This window comes from Pan paniscus, chromosome 6 (assembly GCF_029289425.2).
Source record: "Pan paniscus chromosome 6, NHGRI_mPanPan1-v2.0_pri, whole genome shotgun sequence".
Classification (NCBI taxonomy): Eukaryota; Metazoa; Chordata; class Mammalia; order Primates; family Hominidae; genus Pan; species Pan paniscus.
In genome coordinates, this window is record NC_073255.2 from 29252469 (window position 1) to 29275632 (window position 23164).

The 23164-nt window shown below is 41.6% G+C and overlaps 1 long non-coding RNA gene across 4 annotated transcripts in view; it reads right to left on the reverse strand.

Moving 5' to 3' along the window:
* Positions 1–23164, reverse strand: part of LOC129398405 (uncharacterized) — a 271713-nt gene that overhangs the window by 221002 nt on the left and 27547 nt on the right. Inside the window, exon 1 of one of the 4 annotated variants that reach the window (XR_008626160.2) lies at positions 10714–10799. The exons of the other annotated variants lie outside the window; for them this stretch is intronic. This is a non-coding gene — a long non-coding RNA (uncharacterized LOC129398405). Of the gene's footprint in view, positions 1–10713; positions 10800–23164 lie in introns of those variants that run through there. 4 annotated transcript variants of the gene reach the window in all.

Sequence of the window (23164 nt, forward strand, 5' to 3'; positions counted from 1 at the left end):
AGCCGGGCGCAGTGGCTCACACATGTAATCCCAGCACTTCAGGAGGCTGAGGTGGGTGGATCACGAGGTCAGGAGTTCAAGACCAGCCTGGCCAACATGGTGAAACCCCATTTCTACTAAAAATACAAAGGTTAGCCAAGCGTGATGGCGGGCTCCTGTAATCCCAGCTACTCGGGAGGCTGAGGCAGGAGAATCACTTGAACTCAGGAGGTGGAGATCACACCACTGCTTTCCAGCTTGGGCGAAAGAACAAGATTCTGTCTCAAAAAAAAAAAAAAAGAAAAAAAAAAGAAAAAAAAAGGAAAGAAAGGAAGAAAGAAAGAAAGGAGAAGAGAAGAGAAAAAAAAAAAAAAGAAAAGAGAAACGAAAGGGGAGGGGCACCTTAGGGACACTGGAGACACTGGGGCCTGCCCAGGTATCAGCTTACATTTACATTCACAGAGGGCCCCCTGAGCTCAGCCCCAAGGAAAGGCTTATAAGAAAGGTAACACAGACTTCTAGGAAGAGTAACTCTCTGCCTTCAAGAAGCTAACTAGCCTGCTGGGCAGAAAATCCATGGATGGACTAGAAGCCACTTTAAATTGTACCAGACAGTGCATAGGCAGGAACCAAGTGCTAAGTACTGTGGTGCAGATTACTAAAACCATAGGCAGGGAAAGGTCAGCGTGAGCTGGAACCTGTCCCTGCTCAGCTGAAGGCAAATCTGTGCCTCCTTCCTAGTTTTTTCCAGTTTTAAAAAACCTGCCTATAATTTCTTTGTTTATGCCCCCATATACGGCTTTCACTCAAGAATCATAACAGCAAGACCTTGGTGGACCTAGTTCCAAAGATTCTCGGTTTCCCTTCAAATAAATGTGTCAGGTCTAGGAGTTAAAAGGTTTCAACCACATGATCAAAGACCACAAGTGCTTACTTCCATAATAGAGTCTTTGAATGGGAGTCTCCATTCCATCACACCTGACTTGGCTATGCACTCCATGAAAACAGAGACTGTGTCTGTCTGCTCAGTGCTGGCTGCCGTTCGCTTGGTATTTGCATGGGAGACTGTAGAGGACCAGTGAATATTTCTTGAAAGAATGAATAAGCCTCAGGAGTGTATGTTAGAGGTGGGAAGATTTACAACTAATTGGCTTATATCTAAAATGTGTTAAGTATTCAGGGAGACATTTTATTTAATTGTAAGAAAATAAGTTATTGATAGTTGAGAATTGTTCAGGACTACCTCGTTTCTAGAAGTGTGATTTCATCTTGTAGCTTTGGTAGGTGAATGGATAAACAAACTTTGGTATATCTACACAATGCATATGGTTCAGGTCTAAAAAGAAATGAGCTATCAAGCTATGAGAAGGCATGGAGGAAACTTAAATGCATATTATTAAGTGAAAGAAGCCAATCTAAAAAGGCTACAAACTGTATGATTTCAACAGCATTTCATTCTGGAAAAGGCAAAACTTGGAGAAAGTGAAAGATCAGTGGCTGCCAGGGATTAGGAGACGGGGAGGAGTAAATAGGCAGAGAACAGAGGATTTTTAGGGCAATGGAACTATTTACCATTGTTACTCCAAAACATAGTGGAGCTTATTATTTATTTTAAGCCCCTGTGCTTTGGAGTAACAATGGTGAATTGTGAATTTGTCAACCCATAAAATGGGTTAGGTACAGTGGCTCATGCCTGTAATCCGAGACCAAGGCTGGAGCATCACTTGATCCCAGGAGTTCAAAACCAGCCTGGGCAACATGGCAAAACCCTGTCTATACAAAAAAATTAAAAAGTAGCCAGGCATGGTGGTGTGTGCCTGTGGTCCCAGCTACTTGGGAAGCTGAGTTGGGAGGATCACCTGAGCCCAGAAAGTCAAGGCTGCAGCGAGCTGTAATTGCACCACTGCACTCCGGCCTGGGTGGCAGAGTGAGACCCTGTCTCAAAAAAAAAAAAAAAAAAAAAAAAAAAAAAAAAGCCCATAAAAGGTACAATACCAAAAGTGAACCCTAATGTAAACGATGGCCTCTGGGTGATGTTCCAACACATGTTCATCAGTTGTAAGAAATGTACCGATGTGGTGCAAGATGCCAATAGTAGGGGAGGTTATACGTGTGTGGAACAGGGGCTATATGGGAACTATCTGAACACTCAGTTTTGTCATACTTAAAATTGCTCCTAAAAATGAAGTTTATTAATTTAGAAAAAAAAAAAGGTAGAGCTTATTCTCCTCCTCTTGAATATGAGCGGAACTCAGTGATTTGCTTCTAATGAATAGAATGTTGTAGAAATGATGCTATGATAACATCTGAAGCTGGATCATAGTGACAGTAGCTTCCACCTGGCTCTTACTTTCTTGGGTGGATCACTAACTTTAGGGGTCATGGGAATTGACTATGGGAAGCCATGTAGATGTCACATCCTAAGGGCCTTCAAACAGCATATGGAGAGGCTCATGAGGGAAGCAACTGAGGCCTCCCACCAACATCCAGCACCAACTTGCCAGTCATATCTGTGAGCCATCTTGGAAGCAGATCCTCAAGCCCCAGTCAAGCCTTCAGATGCCTGCAGCCCTAGCTAACATCTTGACTGCAACCACCAAGCCAAGCTGCTCCCAAATCCCGGACTCACAGAAACTCTGAGAGCTAATAAATGTTTACTATTATTTTAAGTCACTATGTTTTGGGGTAACTTGTTCTGCAATAATACATAAATACAATCCTCATTAACTATTGTATATTGTGTTTTTTGTGTGAATTGGCATGGAAGTGGATGTAAAACTGGGTTATATGTTATTGGGTTTTCAATGTAAGAAGGTTGTTTAATTAACTATGACAAGAGTTGTAAGGTTGGAGATAATTTTGTCAACAAGTAACACAAATCCCAAATAAAACTGACAAACAATACTGTACATATTGGTTCCCATGCCTAAAGGCCCAGCAGCAGGTTGGGTTTCCAATCAATTTGTCTAGGGGCTTCTGCTGCATCGCCCTGTGACTTTCTTGCCTCAAACCTCCCACACAGTGTCAGCCTTATCCTCACATTGGGTAACACGATGGCTGCAGCAGTTCCAGGCCTCACATCAGTACCTGTCAGTATCTAAAAGAAAAGTGTCACTTCTGGAACTTTGCCCAGAAGACTGAGAACTTTCTTTGATGCTTCTCATTGGCCAGAATTGGGTCACAAGCCTATTATTGAGCCTTCACTGGGAAGGAGGATGGGATTACCCACAGGTCACCCAGGGCCACCCCTGCAGCTGGGAGTGGTGTCGGCTTTCCTTCAGGCCTGTGGGTTGGGTAGGAAAGCAAAAGGAACCCAAACAACAAGAGAGTTGTGTTAGGGAAGAGAGTTTATGTGATATGCTTTACACAGACACACAACAGCCATGTTAACTTCTATTTCCGAGAAAAAGCAAAAAAATAGTTAATAAACTTTGCAAAAACTTGACAATAACACATTTCATGATGTTCCCACGGGCTTTATGCTTTCTAGCTGCAGTTTTCTTTTATCTCAGGTGGGGTGTTTTTGTTTATATGCAGTGTTCTTTTTTTGGTTGTTGTTACAGAATTTAATAAATACTTAAGATTACTAAAGGAATTTAAAGCTTTAATAAAGCTCTAAGTTAATTTATAGGTCACTTTGAGGAGGGGGTAAAAAGCTTGGAAGAGGTCTCTTTGTCAGGCCTCTGAGCCCAAGCCAAGCCATCGCATCCCCTGTGACTTGCACGTATACGCCCAGATGGCCTGAAGTAACTGAAGAATCACAAAAGAAGTGAATATGCCCTGCCCCACCTTAACTGATGACATTCCACCACAAAAGAAGTGTAAATGGCCGGTCCTTGCCTTAAGTGATGACATTACCTTGTGAAAGTCCTTTTCCTCACTCATCTTGGCTCAAAAAGCACCCCCACTGAGCACCTTGTGACCCCCCCACTCCTGCCCGCCAGAGAACAAACCCCCTTTGACTGTAATTTTCCTTTACTTACCCAAATCCTATAAAACGGCCCCACCCTTATCTGCCTTCCCTGACTCAGCCCACCTGCACCCAGGTGAAATAAACAGCCATGTTGCTCACACAAAGCCTGTTTGGTGGTCTGTTCACACGGACGTGCATGAAATTTGGTGCCGTGACTCAGATCGGGGGACCTCCCTTGGGAGATCAATCCTGTCCTCCTGCTCTTTGCTCTGTGAGAAAGATCCACCTATGACCTCAGGTCCTCAGACTGACCAGCCCAAGAAACATCTCACCAATTTCAAATCCGGTAAGCGGCCTCTTTTTACTCTCTTCTCCAACTTCTCTCACTATCCCTCAACCTCTTTCTCCTTTCAATCTTGGCGCTACACTTCAATCTCTCCCTTCTCTTAATTTCAATTCCTTTCATTTTCTGGTAGAGACAAAGGAGACACGTTTTATCCGTGGACCCAAAACTCCGGCGCGGGTCACGGACTGGGAAGGCAGCCTTCCCTCGGTGTTTAATCATTGCAGGGACACTGTCTGATTATACACCCACGTTTCAAGGGTGTCAGACCACGCAGGGACGCCTGCCTTGATCCTTCACCATTAGCGGCAAGTCCCGCTTTTCTGGGGAAGGGCCAAGTACCCCAACCCCTTCTCTCCTTGTCTCTACCCCTTCCCTGCTTTTCTGGGGACAGGGCAAGTACTCCAACCCCTTCTCTCCTTGTCTCTACCCCTTCTCTGCTTTTCTGGGAGAGGGGCAAGTACCCCTCAACCCCTTCTCCTTCACCCTTAGCGGCAAGTCCCGCTTTTCTACGGGGCAAGAACCCCCAATCCCTTATTTCCACACCCCAACCTCTTATCTCTGCACCCCAATCCCTTATTTCCGAGCCCCAACCTCGTATCTCTGCGCCCCAATCCCTTATTTCCACGCCCCAACCTCTTATTTCTGTGCCCCATCCCTTATTTCCACGCCCCGACCTCTTATCTCTGTGCCCCAACCCCTTTTCCCACTTTTCTGGAAGGTAAGAACCCCCGAACCCCTTTCCTCCGTTTCTCTACTCTCTCTTTTCTCTAGGCTTGCTTCCTTCACTATGGGCAAACTTCCACCCTCCATTCCTCCTTCTACTCCCTTGGCCTGTGTTCTCAAAAACTTAAAACCTCTTCAACTCACACCTGACCTAAAACCTAAATGCCTTATTTTCTTCTGCATTGCCGCTTGACGCCAATACAAACTCGACAGTAGTTCCAAATAGCCAGAAAATGGCACTTTGAATTTTTCCATCCTGCAAGATCTAAATAACTCTTGTTGTAAAATAGGCAAACGGTCTGAGGTGCCTGACGTCCAGGCATTCTTTTACATATCAGTCCCTTCCTAGTCTCTGTGCCCAGTGCAACTCATCCCAAATCTTCCTTCCTTCCCTCCCGCCTGTCCCCTTAGTACCAACCCCAAGCGTCACTGAGTCTTTCTAATCTTCCTTTTCTACAGACCCATCTGACCTCTCCCTTCCTCCCCAGGCTGCTCCTCGCCAGGCTGAGCTAGGTCCCAATTCTTCCTCAGCCTCTGCTCCTCCACCCTATAATCTTTTTATCACCTCCCCTCCTCACACCTGGTCCGGTTTACAGTTTTGTTCTGTGACTAGCCCTCCCCACCTGCCCAGCAATTTACTCTTAAAAAGGTTGCTGGAGCTAAAGGCATAGTCAAGGTTAATGCTCCTTTTTCTTTATCCCAAATCAGATAGCGTTTAGGCTCTTTTTCATCAAATATAAAAATCCAGCCCAGTTCATGATTTGTTTGGCAGCAACCCTGAGACACTTTACAGCCCTAGACCCTAAAATGTCAAAAGGCCGTGTTATTCTCAAAATACATTTTATTACCCAATCTGCTCCCGACATTAAATAAAACTCCAAAAATTGGAATCTGGCCCTCAAGCCCCACAACAGGACTTAATTAACCTCACCTTTAAGGTGTACAATAATAGAAAAAAGTTGCAATTCCTTGCCTCCACTGTGAGACAAACCCCAGCCACATCTCCAGCACACAAGAACTTCCAAACGCCTGAACCACAGCAGCCAGGCCTTCCTCCAGAACCTCCTCCCCCAGGAGCTTGCTACAAGTGCCAGAAATCTGACCACCAGGCCAAGGAATGCCTGCAGCCCAGGATTCCTCCTAAGCCGTGTCCCATCTGTGCGGGACCCCACTGGAAATCGGACTGTTCAACTCACCTGGCAGCCACTCCCAGAGCCCCTGGAACGCTGGCCCAAGGCTCTCTGACTGACTCCTTCTCGGCTTAGCGGCTGAAGACTGACACTGCCCAATTGTCTCGGAAGCCCCGTAGACCATCACAGATGCCGAGCTTCGAGTAACTCTCACAGTGGAGGGTAACTCCATCCCCTTCTTAATCAATACGGAGGCACCCACTCCACATTACCTTCTTTTCAAGGGCCTGTTTCCCTTGCCTCCATAACTGTTGTAGGTATTGACGGCCAGGCTTCTAAACCTCTTAAAACTCCCCAACTCTGGTGCCAACTTAGACAATACTCTTTTAAGCACTCCTTTTTAATTATCCCCACCTGCCCAGTTCCCTTATTAGGCTGAGACACTTTAACTAAATTATCTGCTTCCCTGACTATTCCTGGATTACAGCTGTATCTCATTGCCGCCCTTCTTCCCAATCCAAAGCCTCCTTTGCTTCCTCCTCTTGTATCCCTCCACCTTGACCCACAAGTATAAGATACCTCTACTCCCTCCTTGGCGACCGATCATGCACCCCTTACCATCTCATTAAAACCTAATCACCCTTACCCCACTTAACGCCAATATCCCATCCCGCAGCACGCTTTAAAAAGATTAAAGCCTGTTATCACTCACCTGTTACAGCATGGCCTTTTAAAGCCTATAAACTCTCCTTACAATTCCCTCATTTTACCTGTCCTAAAACCAGACAAGCCTTACAAGTTAGTTCAGGATCTGCGCCTTATCAATCAACCAACTTGTTTTGCCTATCCACCTGTGGTGCCAAACCCATATACTCTCCTATCCTCAATACCTGCCTCTACAACCCATTATCCTGTTCTAGATCTCAAATATGCTTTCTTTACTATTCCTTTGCACCCTTCATCCCAGCCTCTCTTCGCTTTCACTTGGACTGACTCTGACACCCATCAAGCTCAGCAAATTACCTAGGCTGTACTGCCGCAAGGCTTCACAGACAGCCCCCATTACTTCAGTCAAGCCCAAATTTCTTCCTCATCTGTTACCTATCTCTGCATAATTCTCACAAAAACACACGTGCTCTCCCTGCCAATCGTGTCCGACTGATCTCTCAAACCCTAGCACCTTCTACAAAACAACTCCTTTCCTTCCTAGGCATGGTTAGCGCGGTCAGAATTCTTACACAAGAGCCAGGACCACACCCTGTAGCCTTTCTGTCCAAACAACTTGACCTTACTGTTTTAGCCTAGCCCTCATGTCTGCGTGCAGTGGCTGCCGCTGCTTTAATATTTTTAGAGGCCCTCAAAATCACAAACTATGCTCAACTTACTCTCTACAGTTCTCATAACTTCCAAAATCTATTTTCTTCCTCATACCTGACGCATATACTTTCTGCTCCCCAGCTCCTTCAGCTGTACTCACTCTTTAAGTCCCACAATTACCATTGTTTCTGTCCCAGACTTCAATCCGGCCTCCCACATTATTCCTGATACCACACCTGACCCCCATGACTGTATCTCTCTGATCCACCTGACATTCACCCCATTTCCCCACATTTCCTTCTTTCCTGTTCCTCACCCTGATCACTCTTGATTTATTGATGGCAGTTCCACCAGGCCTAATCACCACACACCAGCAAAGGTAGGTTATGCTATAGTACAAGCCACTAGCCCGCCTCTTAGAACCTCTCATTTCCTTTCCATCGTGGAAATCTATCCTCAAGGAAATAACTTCTCAGTGTTCCATCTGCTATTCTACTACTCCTCAGGGATTATTCAGGCCCCCTCCCTTCCCTACACATCAAGCTGGAGGATTTGCCCCACCCAGGACTGGCAAATTAGTTTTACTCAACATGCCCTGAGTCAGATAACTAAAATACCTCTTAGTCTAGGTAGATACTTTCACTGGATAGGTAGAGGCCTTTCCTACAGGGTCTGAGAAGGCCACCGCAGTCATTTCTTCCCTTCTGTCAGACATAATTCCTACAGTCTGATAACAGACGAGCCTTTATTAGTCAAATCAGCCAAGCAGTTTTTCAGGCTCTTAGTAGGTTTCAGTGAAACCTTTATATCCCTTACGGTCCTCCGTCTTCAAGAAAAGTAGAATGGACTAAAGGTCTTTTAAAAACACACCTCACCAAGCTCAGCCACCAACTTAAAAAGGACTGGACAATACTTTTACCACTTTCCCTTCTCAGAATTCAGGCCTGTCCTCGGAATGCTACAGGGTACAGCCCATTTAAGCTCCTGTATAGACGCTCATTTTTATTAGGCCCCAGTCTCATTCCAGACACCAGACCAACTTGGACTGTGCCCCAAAAAAACTTGTCATCCCTACTATCTTCTGTCTAGTCATACTCCTATTCACCCACCATTCTCAACTACTCATACATGCCCTGCTCTTGTTTACACTGCCGGTTTACACTGTTTTTCCAAGCCATCACAGCTGATATCTCCTGGTGCTATCCCCAAACTGCCACTCTTAACTCTTGAAGTAAAGAAATAATCTTTGCTGGCAGGACTATGCTGAATCTCCTTAGGCATTCTCTAATCAGATATCCTGAGTCGTCCCAATTCTTAGACCTTTTACACCTGTTTTTCTCCTTTTGTTATTCCATTTAGTTTCTCAATTCATCCAAAACCGTATCCAGGCCATCACCAATCATTCTATACAACAAATGTTTCTTCTAACATCCCCACAATATCACCCCTTACCACAAGATCTGCCTTCAGCTTAATCTCTCCCACTCTAGGTTCCCACGCCGCCCCTAATCCCGCTTTAAGCAGCCCTGAGAAACATCGCCCATTCTCTCTCCATACCACCCCCCAAAAATTTTCGCCGCCCCAACACTTCAACACTATTTTGTTTTATTTTGCTTATTAATATAAGAAAGCAGGAATGTCAGGCCTCTGAGCCCAAGCCAAGTCATCGCATCCCCTGTGACTTGCACGTATACGCCCAGATGGCCTGAAGTAACTGAAGAATCACAAAAGAAGTGAATATGCCCTGCCCCACCTTAACTGATGACAGTCCACCACAAAAGAAGTATAAATGGCCAGTCCTTGCCTTAAGTGATGACATTACCTTGTGAAAGTCCTTTTCCTGGCTCATCCTGGCTCAAAAAGCACCCCCACTGAGCACCTTGTGACCCCCACTCCTGCCCACCAGAGAACAAACCCCCTTTGACTGTAATTTTCCTTTACTTACCCAAATCCTATAAAAGGGCCCACCCTTATCTGCCTTCCCTGACTCTCTTTTCGGACTCAGCCCGCCTGCACCCAGGTGAAATAAACAGCCATGTTGCTCACACAAAGCCTGTTTGGTGGTTTCACACGGACGCGCATGAAACTCTTCATAACACAGGTTAAAATATGCGTTCTTTTCTTAGCCAGGGTGACTTCATGCAGGGCTGTTCTTCATGTTATTAGGTGGCCTTTAATATCTTTGAAATATGGCACAATTAGAAGCCTGAACCTTACTCTAATGTTTATAGCAGCACTTTATCAAACTTGGTTTCGGATCATATACAAATTCTGACACTAGAGGGAGTGCATAATGTATTACAGAAAGAGAAAGCATACACCTAATAAATTCAAGGTAAAAATGCAGAGTAGCAAGACAAGACTTTCATTATGTTCCGTTCACTAAGCCCCATGCCTTTCCCCCACAACCCCGAAATTACTAGAGGCCTCTTTCCCCCTTAGAACTGTAGTTTGAATTGGTAGGAGGTTGGTACGTTGCTTGAAGAACTGTGAAAAGAGTGTTTTATTTTAGAGCCTGTCTAGTGTTTTGTTTTCATTTTTAAAAAATTGAGACATAGTATTTCCTACCTCTCATACATTAGATGGCAAAATTAAAATTACTCCTGGCCGTTTTGTTCTGTTTCTGACTTGGTTAAGATGCTTAACTATATAGTAATGTCACCTATAGAATGAAAAGACTCGGGCTTTATCCTTTGCTTAAAAAATGTAGTTTAGTCTTATGAAAGGGTAAGCATCGTTTTTAGCATTCAGCTTCATCCTTTATTCCCTTACTATAGGTGCTGCTCTGATAATTTAACAGCCAATGTCAAACAATTAACAAATAATATTTAAGGCATTTTTATTTCCTAATGTCAAAAATTTCTCATGCTCTAACCAAATGGAATGCCTAATGCCTGAAAACATGTAAATGACTGCAAATATGACTGAGCTATTAACACAGCAACAAGAGATTCGACTGGCTGAAAAAGTGAATGATCATTGCCACCAGTAAGACTCAACAACTGTTCTCGAAAAATGTGATCACTGCTGTGTGCTTTCCTAAAACCTTTTTGTGTATTCATTATACATTCCACAATTATCGTAAATCCATCTTGTACTCACACAAATCTTTGAACTACCGGTAAACTGTCTCTTTAATGGAAATGAAAATTAGAAAAATTAAAAAGCAGGCTCATTATGAAAAATCCTGTACTTTATCCAGATGAATGAAATGACGCACACAAATGAAACATCGAGACTCACATTACCTTTTCCTAAAATACCAAAACCATGTCTCTGACTACGGCATATTTGTATAGACTTACCTGACAGAGAGCCTTTCGGTTAATGATAATTCACCATAATGACTTCTGGAAAGTTAAACCAGATTCCAGGCAATAGACTATGCAGGGTGTATGTGTGTGTGTGTGTGTCCATCTGCATATATGTGTCTATGTGTGTGTCTATGTGTGTACTGTGTCTATGTCCATCTGTGTCTGTCTGTGTGTATGTGTCTGTATGTATGTCTGCATGTATATGTGTATGTGTGTATGTGTCTGTATATGTATATATGTGTCTCTGTGTGTATGTTTCTGTCTGTGTGTGTCATGATTTTTTATTCAAAAGCACACAAGTAAACACATCATGAGAAGTACTATTTCAACATTACAGTTCCAGTTAAAACACATATGAATCAATTTACACAATATCACAGTTTCTAGATAGCAAATATCATATGGAACAAGTTTGAATCCTGCCCCATGTTTGGATGAATGCCAGATATTTTACTCTTGCACACACCAACTAATGGGGGTGAGGATGCAGCAGATTCTACGGCTCTTCAGTCTGGTGCCCATGCACGATTTCTACCTGTTTTCAAAGGTTCTCACCTTTGTGTTGCCCTAATGTTTGCCTGTGCTTTAATCTTATTAAGTGCAGTTTGAGTGTGCTGATGAGCCCAGACACTCTGCCTAAATTGGTCACTTGATTTTTCCCCACCTCTTACACCTGACACTCTCTCTATCCACCACCACCTGTGATCAAGCTTCTCTTCCTCCCTTGGTGAGTATCATAAACCTTTCTCACTTTTCATCCACACATTACATTTACTTATTTTCAAACTGTTGTACATTGCTCATATATATTTATCTTTATCATTCAATTGAAATGTTTTCTTTTCACCTGTAAAAATTGGTTAGATATATTGGATTGGGATGAAATTAATCATAATTTTCCCCATTAAAAATAATTTTTCATGTAACAGCTTTCACTTAGTGGCAGAATTTTCAGGAATTAATTCAAAATGGTAAGAAAGGGATACACAAATATTGAAACACAGAGCACCCCACCGGACAAGTCTGGTAAGTCCACTCACATTCTCCAGGGGAACAAAGGGCAAGCCTGGGAGAGAAGAGATGAAGTACCCTCTGCATTAGTGTTTATGTTATTTTATTTTTTTTCTTTGAGATGGAGTCTCCCTCCAGCGCCCAGGCTGGAGTGCAGTGGCATGATCTCGGGTCACTGCAGCCCCTGCCTCCCAGGTTCAAGTGATTCTCTTGCCTCAGCCTCCTCGTAGCTGGGATTACAGGTGTGCGCCACCACACCTGGCTAAAGCGCCACGTTGGCCAGGCTGGTCTCGAACTCCTGACCTCAAGTGATCTGTCTGCCTCGGCCTCCTAAAGTCCTGGGATTACAGGTGTGAGCCACAAGTGTTTAGTATTAGTGATAGTGCCTCAGTGTTGCAGATGGTTTCCAGAGTTCCCAGAATTTTTGTTTTGGGGATGGGGTGGGGAGTTGCATGGGAGAAAGAAAAGTGTCTCAACTCAGAATCTTGGGGAGATTCAGGAGATAATTGGATAACCAGACAATCCCCACAGATATCTTTAGTGATTTTTTAAAAATTACTTTATTTTCTTAATTTTTTTATTCTTTACAACTTTGTTGGTATTCTGTTTCTAGGTTACGATTTAGGTTAAACACAAAGTTTATTTAGTATTTGTTTACCCAATTATATCATTTTTACACATAAAATAATTTTATAAAAACATTAAAATTACTACCATTTGTAACCTGAGTATCATGATTTTATCTATCCTATGTACAGGATTCAAAACATAAAAAGTTTCCCAAAAAAACTTTCTGTCAAAGAGTAGGCTGGTTAGCATCAATACTACCATAGAAATCCAGTCTGGCCTGATCTTTTATCCTCAGATCTCTAGTTGTATCTGAAATGGAATAGATACCCCAAAAGTAGAAAATATTCCTTATTAGATGCATTGTGTGAGAAATGATTGTTTGAGATGTTAAGGAAAACAACACTATTTCTGCAGCAAATCTAAATTCTAAACATGCATAAGAGGATGCCCTATGTAGGCCTGCAAAGAAACAGGTTGAAAGAAGCACCACACTATTGTTCTGTCCATTAAAACTTAATCAACAGTGGTGAAGAAATGCTTTTATTGACATAGAAAGATGTTTACAATACACTGCTGAGTGGGAAAAAAGTAAGTTACAAAACAGAATCTGTGTTTTTCTTAGAGAAAAAATGTATATGTAGCAAAATGTAAAAAGGAGCTCTCTATAGTATAATTAAAGATATTTTTATCACTTTCTTCTGCTTATATGTATTTTTCTAAGTTTTTTAATATAATGAGCATGAATTACATGTTTGATGCTTTATGTATGAAGTTTGAAAACTCTAATAACTAGTAATAGCTTGATACTGACTTTGAGTAAGGTTTAGACCAGTGATCTTCATCCCTGGCTGCACACAGAATCACTTGGGAAGAGGGGGTTAATTATGACCCCATGTTGTAGAAAAGGGTGGGAACAGTAACCAATTAAGTCAGAATCTTGCTGGAGGGGGCAGGGAAGGAGCACTGTTTTTATTTATTTCTTGTTAAGTTCCTTAGACAATTCTAATATGTAGTCAAGGATAAGAATAATTAGTTTCAACAGTATCGGTCACAGTTTATGATCAGATTCACCAGCGAATGTTATCTGAACATTCCCATTTTACTTCTCCCTGAATACTGCCTAACTTAGAATCACTGGCTTTTCTAACTTGAAGACAACTTAGTTCAATTCTGATGATCAAATGTGTTGATTTCCTATTGTGTGCCATTACTTGCTAGGTTCTGGCAGTTGAAGGTGAATAGCATCCAGACCCTCCCCTTACTGAGTTTGCATTCCCCTTATGGAGCTTGCATTCCAGTAAGGGAAACACACTGGGGGGAAAAACTGCTGCAATACAATGCCGTTGGTTGTATGATAGAAGCATGCACATGGAGAACTGGGGGGATATGGTGAGAGGTACCCACTTAGGGGGGTTTGGGGAGATCTCCTGGAGGAGAGGATCATGTGTTCCCCTTGGAAGGTACATGACTGGTTCAAGATCACACAGACAAGTGTGAGGGGCCAAATCAGGAACAGAACCTTACTATTCAACACCTACTCCTGTGCCATTTGATGACTTCGACAAGCTGAGACAAAAGGCCTGACTCAAGGGTACAGAGAACACCCTCCCTTCTAGAATATCCCCTTCCTGTACACGCCCACACATGTGAAATAAACCACAGAAGTATCAGCTGTAAGATGTTATTAATGAAGGCAGGCCTCTCAGGCATTCTGACCTGGCACAAAAGTTGTCAGATTAATGGTATTAGAAAATTTACAAATCAAATGGCTCATTATGTATGATACTGTACTTGCAAATAGGATTAGGTTGATTATGCACTATAAATAGCATTTTTAAAAGACTCCCTCAAGGCCGATAGGTCTGATATCTTGCTAGTCAGATTTTTTTTGAATAAATAATATTTGTACATATTTATGGGGAACATGTGATATTTTGATACATGCATAAGATGTGTAATAATTTAATCAGGCTCTCAAAGTAAAGGGTTACTGAACTGCTAAACAGATGACACCTTGTAGTCAGAGCTTAGCTGCCCAGTGTAGTGCTGGAGAGCTAGGGTTTGGTTCGTGATTGCCTTTAGAGACATCTTTTCACTAAGCCTCTGGTGACAGAGCCTTAATCGTTTTACCACCTGGACAAAGTGATCACAGGGGGCTTCTGTCATGCACAATAGAGCCAGTGCTGCAGCCTGAGACAGCCTTGGCCACAGGAGGCCACTGCCCAGGCCAGGAGAGCAACTGCATTCCTAGAGGAATGAGGGCAAGGTAAGGGTGAGCTTTGAAAAGCAACTGAAGGTTCTGACAGCAAATGTCACTTCCGTCAGCTTCACTATGCATCCTCCTGCATAAACCTGTTTTATTGCATACTCTTCTGCCCTCCTGTCTCAGGAAACCTAGCCAGTTTTTAAGAGACTACATAGACATCGTCCCTTTTCCAGAATGTGGAGACCATGTGGTAAATACTCAAGGAAGATGGTATTCACTCACATAAATCAAAATTGGCTCTACATAAAAATTTCCCAGCTTACTGCATGTGTTTGCTCATTCTATTCTTCCTGAAGGTCAGCTGGGAAACTATTCTCTATTAACGAGATTATATTTCCCAAAGTGTTTTTTTACCCCACTGTCCCCAAGTATTTCTTTCTGTAGCAGCAGCATAGTAAAGCCTGAGGAAATGAAGCAATTGGAAAAGGCTACATTGAATTAGAATCTGAATTAGAATATTTTATTACTTTCAAGCATAGAATTATTATGTGCATCATTAACAATGTTTCCTCATGTAAAGTTCCCGGCAAAATTGCTTCAAGAAATAAAGAAGGATCATTTGAGATTTGCATGTAAAATGTGAAGAGCCAGGGCTGCTTATTTGCTTAAGCAGGTTAAACATGTTCTCTAAAATTCTCTACGTCCTATTAATGTGCTTCAAAATGACTCCCCCCTTTTTTAATATAAGTAATCAAATGTAAATGTAATCCCCTGTCCAAATTCTCATTAATTCTGAGTCGATACAATTCTATTTCACTGCAAGTTTTTCTCTATTTCATAAATATGCTTACCTCCAAATCCACCTAACAGAGATGGAAAAATGTATACTACTGCTAATAAATGTTTACATCATCTTAGATTCCTTTTTCTCAATTGTCACCATCTCCTTGGGAACTCATTTGGTAGAAAGATAGACTTTTGATACAGACAAAACTTCACGTGCCTTCCACTTACTAAATGTGTGTTGAGCAGCTTCCTTAAGAATGCCAGATATTATACTAAGGTGTGGCTATCAAGTTAAGTTAAATCTCATACCTGCAGTTTCTAAGGCCACCTGTGTGACAAAGACAATTAACTGAAGACAAGTTAATTAAAGACACCTAAGGAGTCTACACTCAACTGAAAGTGTGTTTGTTTCACTTGAACTTGAGAAGGCTGACACTCTTCATCTCTTCAGTGGACAGTTACGAGACAGTAACCAGCTCTTCTCCCATGCTGCTGAAAACAAGGCTAAGAAAGTAAACTGCCATGTGAGGAATTGCAGGTAATTATATGGGAGAATGTCTCATGAGAAAAACTTAGTGGAATGGTCTAACCAAGGAAAAATTGGGATCTTCATTACTAGAAAGCGTTCTAAAATATCACCAAAACCTATTCATCAAGACAGTTCAGTTGTAAACCAATCTGGCAACAGGAAGAACAAGAAGGACTTCGAGTTTTCTCCACTTCCTTTTAGAGAATTATAATTAAGGTATGTTTGTGTTACTATATACGCTTCAAGAACTTGCACTGAATAAATATCCTGTGTACAAAAACAGGAATGAACCATCCTTATTTGCAGAACTCTGAACCTAACCCATATACTATTTTTTCTTCACTAAACCAAAAGCTTTAACGAAAACATCCGAAACAAACTGATCTAGAACTATGCTCATTTCAAATGTTTGAACTAGAGTAGCTACGTCTTCTGAGTTAAACCTAAAGTGAACTAATATTATATTTAAGTACGTTTGAAGCTCTCCCATAGGCCCTATATAGATTATTTGTATTATGTATGATGTCTTTAGCTGGATATTGTCTCAAGAAACTATATACCCACAATGACTGCAGATAAAATCTGTTTTATAAACACAAAAGACTATCATAAACACATCATAGTCCATGTTAAACTACGCATCATGATCTAATGAGCCAGGAAGTCTGAAGATTACAGGTTAGCTGGTATACAGAAATAAGGGTTACCCCAAAACTCAGCATATACCTTCTTCACTGTGGCTTAAGTTACCATGTTAGAAATGCTAACCGCTCCAAAAACATTTTCATCTAAGAGAACCTGTCTCGCACCTCCAACCTCAGCAGTGGGATTTGCACCTTGTACATTCATCTTGAACCACAGCTGATTAGATCAGACCTGAGCACACCCTCTGCCCCTCAATGCACAGAGAAGCATTCCATAGGCCAGACCGAACCAAATTCTCTGTCTGACTCCATTTGATCTAAGAGACACAGCAGCAGAGTCAGGTGACAGCTAAAGCTCATGGATGATGCAGCACTGGTGTCAGTGTCTGTAAATCACTGCCGCTGAGGGCTCAGGGGCAGCCCTGCTCCCTGAGTTCTGGGACCACAGCTTTTCTTTTGGGTTCCAAAAATATTTTAGTTTTCTTGTAACATATTTTTACCTGAGATACTTCAAAAACATTTCTCTTCCTCACCTTTCTGACATTCTCTCAACTCCCTTGCTTTCTCACCTCTACCCATGCTCATCTCGGTGGTAAACCCAGGGGAAGAATTACCATCCTGTTAATGGAGGGAAGAATAGGCCAAAACCATCAGAACAGTGCCAGATGCTAGATATCAGCAGTGAAGCCATATAAAGAAAGACAACCCATGGGGTCAGAAATCAAGGGGATGTGGACAGGCTTCAGAGCCAAGCCTGTGAACATATGGCGACCTCGGAGGCCTGTTATTCAGCTATGCCATCTGCTTGGTACAGGGCAGACCTGGTGGGTCAAAGCAGGGCTTTTCCCACTTTAATGTGCACATGAATCACCCGAGATGCTAGTGGAATGCAAGTTCTGATGCACTAGGTCAGGGGAGGGACCTGAACATCCATTTCTAACAAGCTCCCAAGTGATGCCAAAAATGTGGCTTTGGACCACACTTGGGTAGCAAAGGTGTAAAAAGCTTTGCAGGATTGAATTGTGCAGCAACAATAAAATACATGATGGATAACAATAAGCAATAAAATAACAATAACATAAATAATTAACATATAAATAAAATAATTAACAATAAACAACAATAAAAGAACCTCCATCTTCAGGTGGTGATGGAAAATTATGAAATCTCCAGGTGATGGAATTACTGGACCCCAAGTCTCTCTAAGTGCTGTACACAGCATCAGTGATTTATGTTATAGTTGATCGCTCCTTCAAGCTGAGAGTAGAGACACTAGAAGCTTGTGGTGAGGCAGATATTGATGGAAACTGGAGCCTCCATATTCCGTCAAATAGGTAGGCAAAGCTTAGAATGCCATACTTGGCACTGTGACCAGCCCCCAAATATTAGCCTTTCTGAATACATAACTGCTATATGACAATTAAACTTGGGTCAGACCAAGTCTATGCCATATATTTCAGGAACAAATTGCAAAGTATCTTTTACTGTCTTTTCTTGCTGACTAATATAACCTGCGTATACGGGTTGAACATCTCAAAATCCAAAAATCCAAAATCTGAAATGCTCCAAAATCCAAAACATTTGAGTGCCAACATCACATCCAAAGGAAATGCTCATTGGAGCATGTTGGATCTCAGATTTTTAGTTTTGACGAGTGGATAAAGAAACTGTGGTATGTATATATGATGGAATACTATTCAGCCATAATAAGGAATGAATTAATGGCGTTCACAGCAACCTGGATGAGATTGGAGACTATTATTCTAAGTGAAGTAACTCAGGAATGGAAAACCAAACATCGTGTGTTCTCACTCATAAGTGCGAGCTAAGCTATAAGGATGCAAAGGCATAAGAATGATACAGTGGGCTTCAGAGACTCGGGGGAAAGGGTGGGACAGGGGTGAGGGATAAAAGACTACAAATTGGGTTCTGTGTATACTCCTCAGGTGATGAGTGCAACAAAATCTCACAAATCACCACTAAAGAACTTACTCATGTAACCAAATACCACCTCTTCCCCAAATGGAAATAAAAATTTAAAAAAAAAAAAAGATTTTTAGGTTTGGGATACTCAACAAATATAATGCAAATATTCCAAAATAGAAACACTTCTGGTCCCAAGCACTTCAGCTAGGGAAAACTCAGCCTGCATACCTAACTTACTGCAACAGAGATCCTTCTTTCTTTGATTAGACCACCTGGCTACATTCTTAAACGAGAAGAGAGAACTCACTGGTGCTGGTAGGTGGAGCTCCAAGCTGGAAATTCATGCCTAAAGAGTTTGGTTTGGGCTACTGAAAGCCTTTTTGCTGTGTGTAACTGAGGAGGAAGTAGAGATTAATTTGGCTCATTTTCAGCCCAACTTATTTCCAGACCGTGGAATCTATCAGTGTAAATTTTAAGTCTGGGAAGGCTGCTTTTTATTTAAAAGACAACACTGGAGGTGACGGTGCTTTTAACTATGCAAATATAATGAAGCTCCCAACTTAGTTATGGTTCACTTAACCTAAAGTAAACTGAAAAGCCAGGCAGTGAGCCCTGTGCTTTATCGACTGAAGGCCATATAATGAATTTCCTTTTAAAAAGTGCATTTCATGTTGCCTTTATTTACTGATTTCTCACGAATAATCAACTTTAACCATTTTTAACTACTATTTTAACCATTTTAAACATAGTTGCAGAAACTTCTGATTCAAGGTGATAGACTGACTTCATATTTTCATATCCTCTCTCTCCATAGGCCTCCAGGGGAAGGTAAATCAGGTCATTCATTTATTCAGTGCTACAGCACCAGGCACAGTTCTGGGTAAAAGTATCATGGTAATAGGCAAGACAGATAAAGACTATTCTCACAACACTTGAACATCCTAGATGAGTAGAGGTAGATGATAAACAGAATATGAACCTGAAATTACTGAGAGTGAGATAGGTATTATAACCAAAGTGAAACAGGATGATTTTATAGAAAGTAAATTGGCAGCCACATCATCAGGGACATTTAAGCTAAGACCTCAATGACAAGAAAGAATTAGCCCTGTAAAAATAGGAGGCAACAGCTATGGTAAAATCATTAAAATGAGAATGTGCTTGACCTTTTTAAGAAATCAAAAGTAGGCCCGTGTGATTGAGCATACTGAGAGAGGGGAAGAATAAATGGAGTTGAGGAGAAAGATCAGGGCAGATCATATGTGGCCTGTAGGAAGCCTGGAGTAAGAAGTAGGAGCACATTGTATAGGACCATGGCCCATGGAGACCACAGAAAGTGGGGACCAGATGGCATAGGCCCATGGCCCAGGGTAAAGTGTTTGGATTTTATGTTAAGAAAGCAGAGAAGTCCTTAGAGCATTTTAATCAAGGCTCAAAATACCCTTATTTGTGCTTTTAAAAGGGCATTCTGTGCAGAAGAATTCCAAGTTATTTATGTGGATACTTTGCCCTCAACGTAGTGGAACACAACTCCCTACTCCTTAAGTGTGTACTGGACATAATTACTTTCTTCTTAAGACTACTATATGGAAAGGATGGGAAAAGTAACTTTACAGTGGAGAAACCTGAAAACACTACCTTAGCCAGATGGTCAAAGTCAACATCAGTGGTGATAAGTCATGTTGATAGTATATACCTTCGATATGATGTAATAAGAATGATACTTTACCTCGTCGTCTCCCACTCCAAAATTCATAACTTCAGTCTAAACATGAAAAAAAATCGGACAAATCCCAGTGATGGACATTCTACAAAATACCTGACCAGTACTCCTCGAAGTCATCAAAATAAGAAAAGTCTGAGAAAAAAATCCAGCCAAGAGGAGCCTAAGGAGAATGATGACTAAATCTAATGTGGGATCTTGGGACAGAAAAAGGACGTTAGGTAAACACTAAGGGAGTCTGAGCAAAGTATAAGTATGAGCTTTAGTTAATAATAATGTACCAGTATTTATTCATTAATTATGACAAATACACCATACTACTATGTTAGTAACAGAGGAAATTGGGGGTAGGATATATGGGAACTTTCTGTACTATCTTCACAATTTTTCTGTAAATCTAAAACTGTTCTACAATTAAAAGTTTATTTTAAAAAAGTCTATTCTAGCTGCCATGTGCAAACTGAACTCTGGAGCACAAAAACAGCACTTTCTCATTCTAGTATCCCCTGGGTCCCTGAAAACCAGATTCTTTGTATTTTAAAAAGGAATTACAGATATAAGATAGAAGAGTTCATACTAATACTTGCCATTTAAATTCAAGACTACAGAGCTTTTACATAATCTGCTCTACCTCAGGCTAATTGGAGGATTGTTCTCTACAGAAATAAATGATTACAGGGCAAAGGTTTCTGAATTCAAGCATTTTTGGAACTCTCAGAATAAGAGCCAGTTTCATGCCTGATGACCCTAAAAAGAAGCCTGCCAATCACTAACCTGCCTCATATCAGGTTCTTAGTAAGTTTCAAGGCCTTACCCTTAAAAATGTGTGGATAGCCAAGAAAGATGAGACATCCAAGGAAAGCCTTGGACACGGAAGAAAGAACCAAGAAAAATACAGGGAAAAAGCATAACACCAGAAGGAACATATAATTCAAGAAACAAAAGAAAATTTAAAGGAAAATAAATTAATGATTATCTTCAGGGATATTTGAGAAGATATTGCATGATGAAAACATAACAGAATGCTACGAAAAAAATGGAGGAAATAAAGAACCCTTAGATATAAAAGATATATTTAATAATAACTGAAATAAAGAGTTAAGTTCAAATAGTAAGGAGTTAAGTTCAAAAACAAATTTAGAATTATCTTTGAGAAAGAAGTATCCCAAAAAAGAGATGGAAAATATAACAAAAATAATTAAAGATTATGGATTATCATTCTAGAATATCTGACATCAGACTAATAAGAGACCGAAAAGAAAAGAAAACAAGGAAAAAAATGATCAAATGAAAAATATGAGAGAATTTCCAAGATCTAAAGTACAGGGGTGCTTATACTTAGAAAATCCAGCAAGTGCCCAGCCTAGTAAAATAAAAACATTCACAGCAGGTTGTGAAATGTCAGAATATTAATTTTTAAAAAAATATCTGAAAATTTTCCCACCAGAGAAGCTTCCCTGGGTCCTGTACAAGAAACAAAATACCACACTAGCCTCGAGGTTTCTCATGAAGTTAGAAGACACTGAAGAAGGGACTCAACATTTCTGACAGAAAACCATTTTCACTTATCATTCTATACCTAGCCAAACTGTCAATCAAGTGGGAAACTAGAATAAATACATGTTTAAAACTACACAGGCTTGGAAATTCATAGCCCACACCAGTTACCATAGGAGATGACTTGATGTGCCCCAGAACAAAAAGTAAAGGAAATCAAAGAAAGAGGAGGCTGCCCTGAAGCCTCAAGTACTCAATGGTGCAGTTAAGAAACAAAATACAAGAGTTGGGATTTGTAATTATAGAGTAGCGAGATATTTGGATCCTAGAACTCAACATCAAGGCCAGATGGCATGGCTTGGAACACCCTGGTTCCCTCCTTTGAAAGGGGAAAAAGGCAGAAAGCCTGCCGTTCTAGGGTTCCCTGACCAGGCAGGTCACTTACCCTCCTGGCTGCTGGGACCCCTAGATTTTTATGAGAAACAAGGGAAGCTGTGAGGTGGGAGATGGAGGAGGTGAAGCTCACTGATACCATTATATATCATTAATCTCATGGGCAGCCTTTGAAATAACACTAAACTGAAGTCAATGTAATCGTGCCCAATTCTAGGTTGTCCTCTTTCCTTGCCTTGCCTGGACTGGCCTTTGTGGTCTGTCCTAGCTCACATGGGATCCAGACAACAGTAGATCCAACCCAGAGGCGTAATGAAGGAGGATCCTAATGAGGTAACTGTGTGGCAGGCCTAAGAACAAGCAGTCCAATTTGCTTCAGGAGGATAAAGAACTCCAGGAGGGAGGGAATTCAGGGGCAATTAGTATCCAAGGGATTTAATAGTATTCCTGAGAATGTCGAATTATTTAAGAAGATGATAAAGAAGACATCCTGAAAAACAAGGAGGAGTGGGAGGAAGAAAAGTGAAAAAAAAAAAAATGCATTCATAATAGGTAACATTTATGTAGCACAAACTACAGACAAGGAGCCACTCTAAGCACTTGATGTTTATTAGCTCCCTAATCCTCATAACAATTCAGAGACAGGCACTATTATTATACCCATTTTATAGATAATGGAACTGGGGCACAGAGAGGATTAGGAAGAACTTGCCAAAGGCCTAAACTTAGTGAGTGGCAGAGCCAGGATCAAATCCTGGCAGTCTGGCTCCAGCACCTGAGTGCCACGAAACACTACCTGAGACCGGAAGCACAATACCCTACCTCGCTGTGCTGTGGACAATATTTGAACACAACAATGAGTCCAGGCGTGGTGGCTCATGCCTGTAATCCCAACGCTTTGGGAGGCCGAGGTGGATGGATGACTTGAGGCCAGGAGTTCCAGACCAGGCTGGCCAGCATGGTGAAACCCTGTCTCTACTATAAATACAAAAATTAGCCAGGAAAGGTGGTGCATGCCTGTAGTCCCAGCTACTTGGGAGGCTGAGGCAGGAGAATCACTTGTACCAGGAGGCAGAGGCTGCAGTGAGCTGAGATCACACCACTGCACTACAGCCTGGGCAACAGAGTGAGACTCTGTCTTGAAAAAACAAAAACAA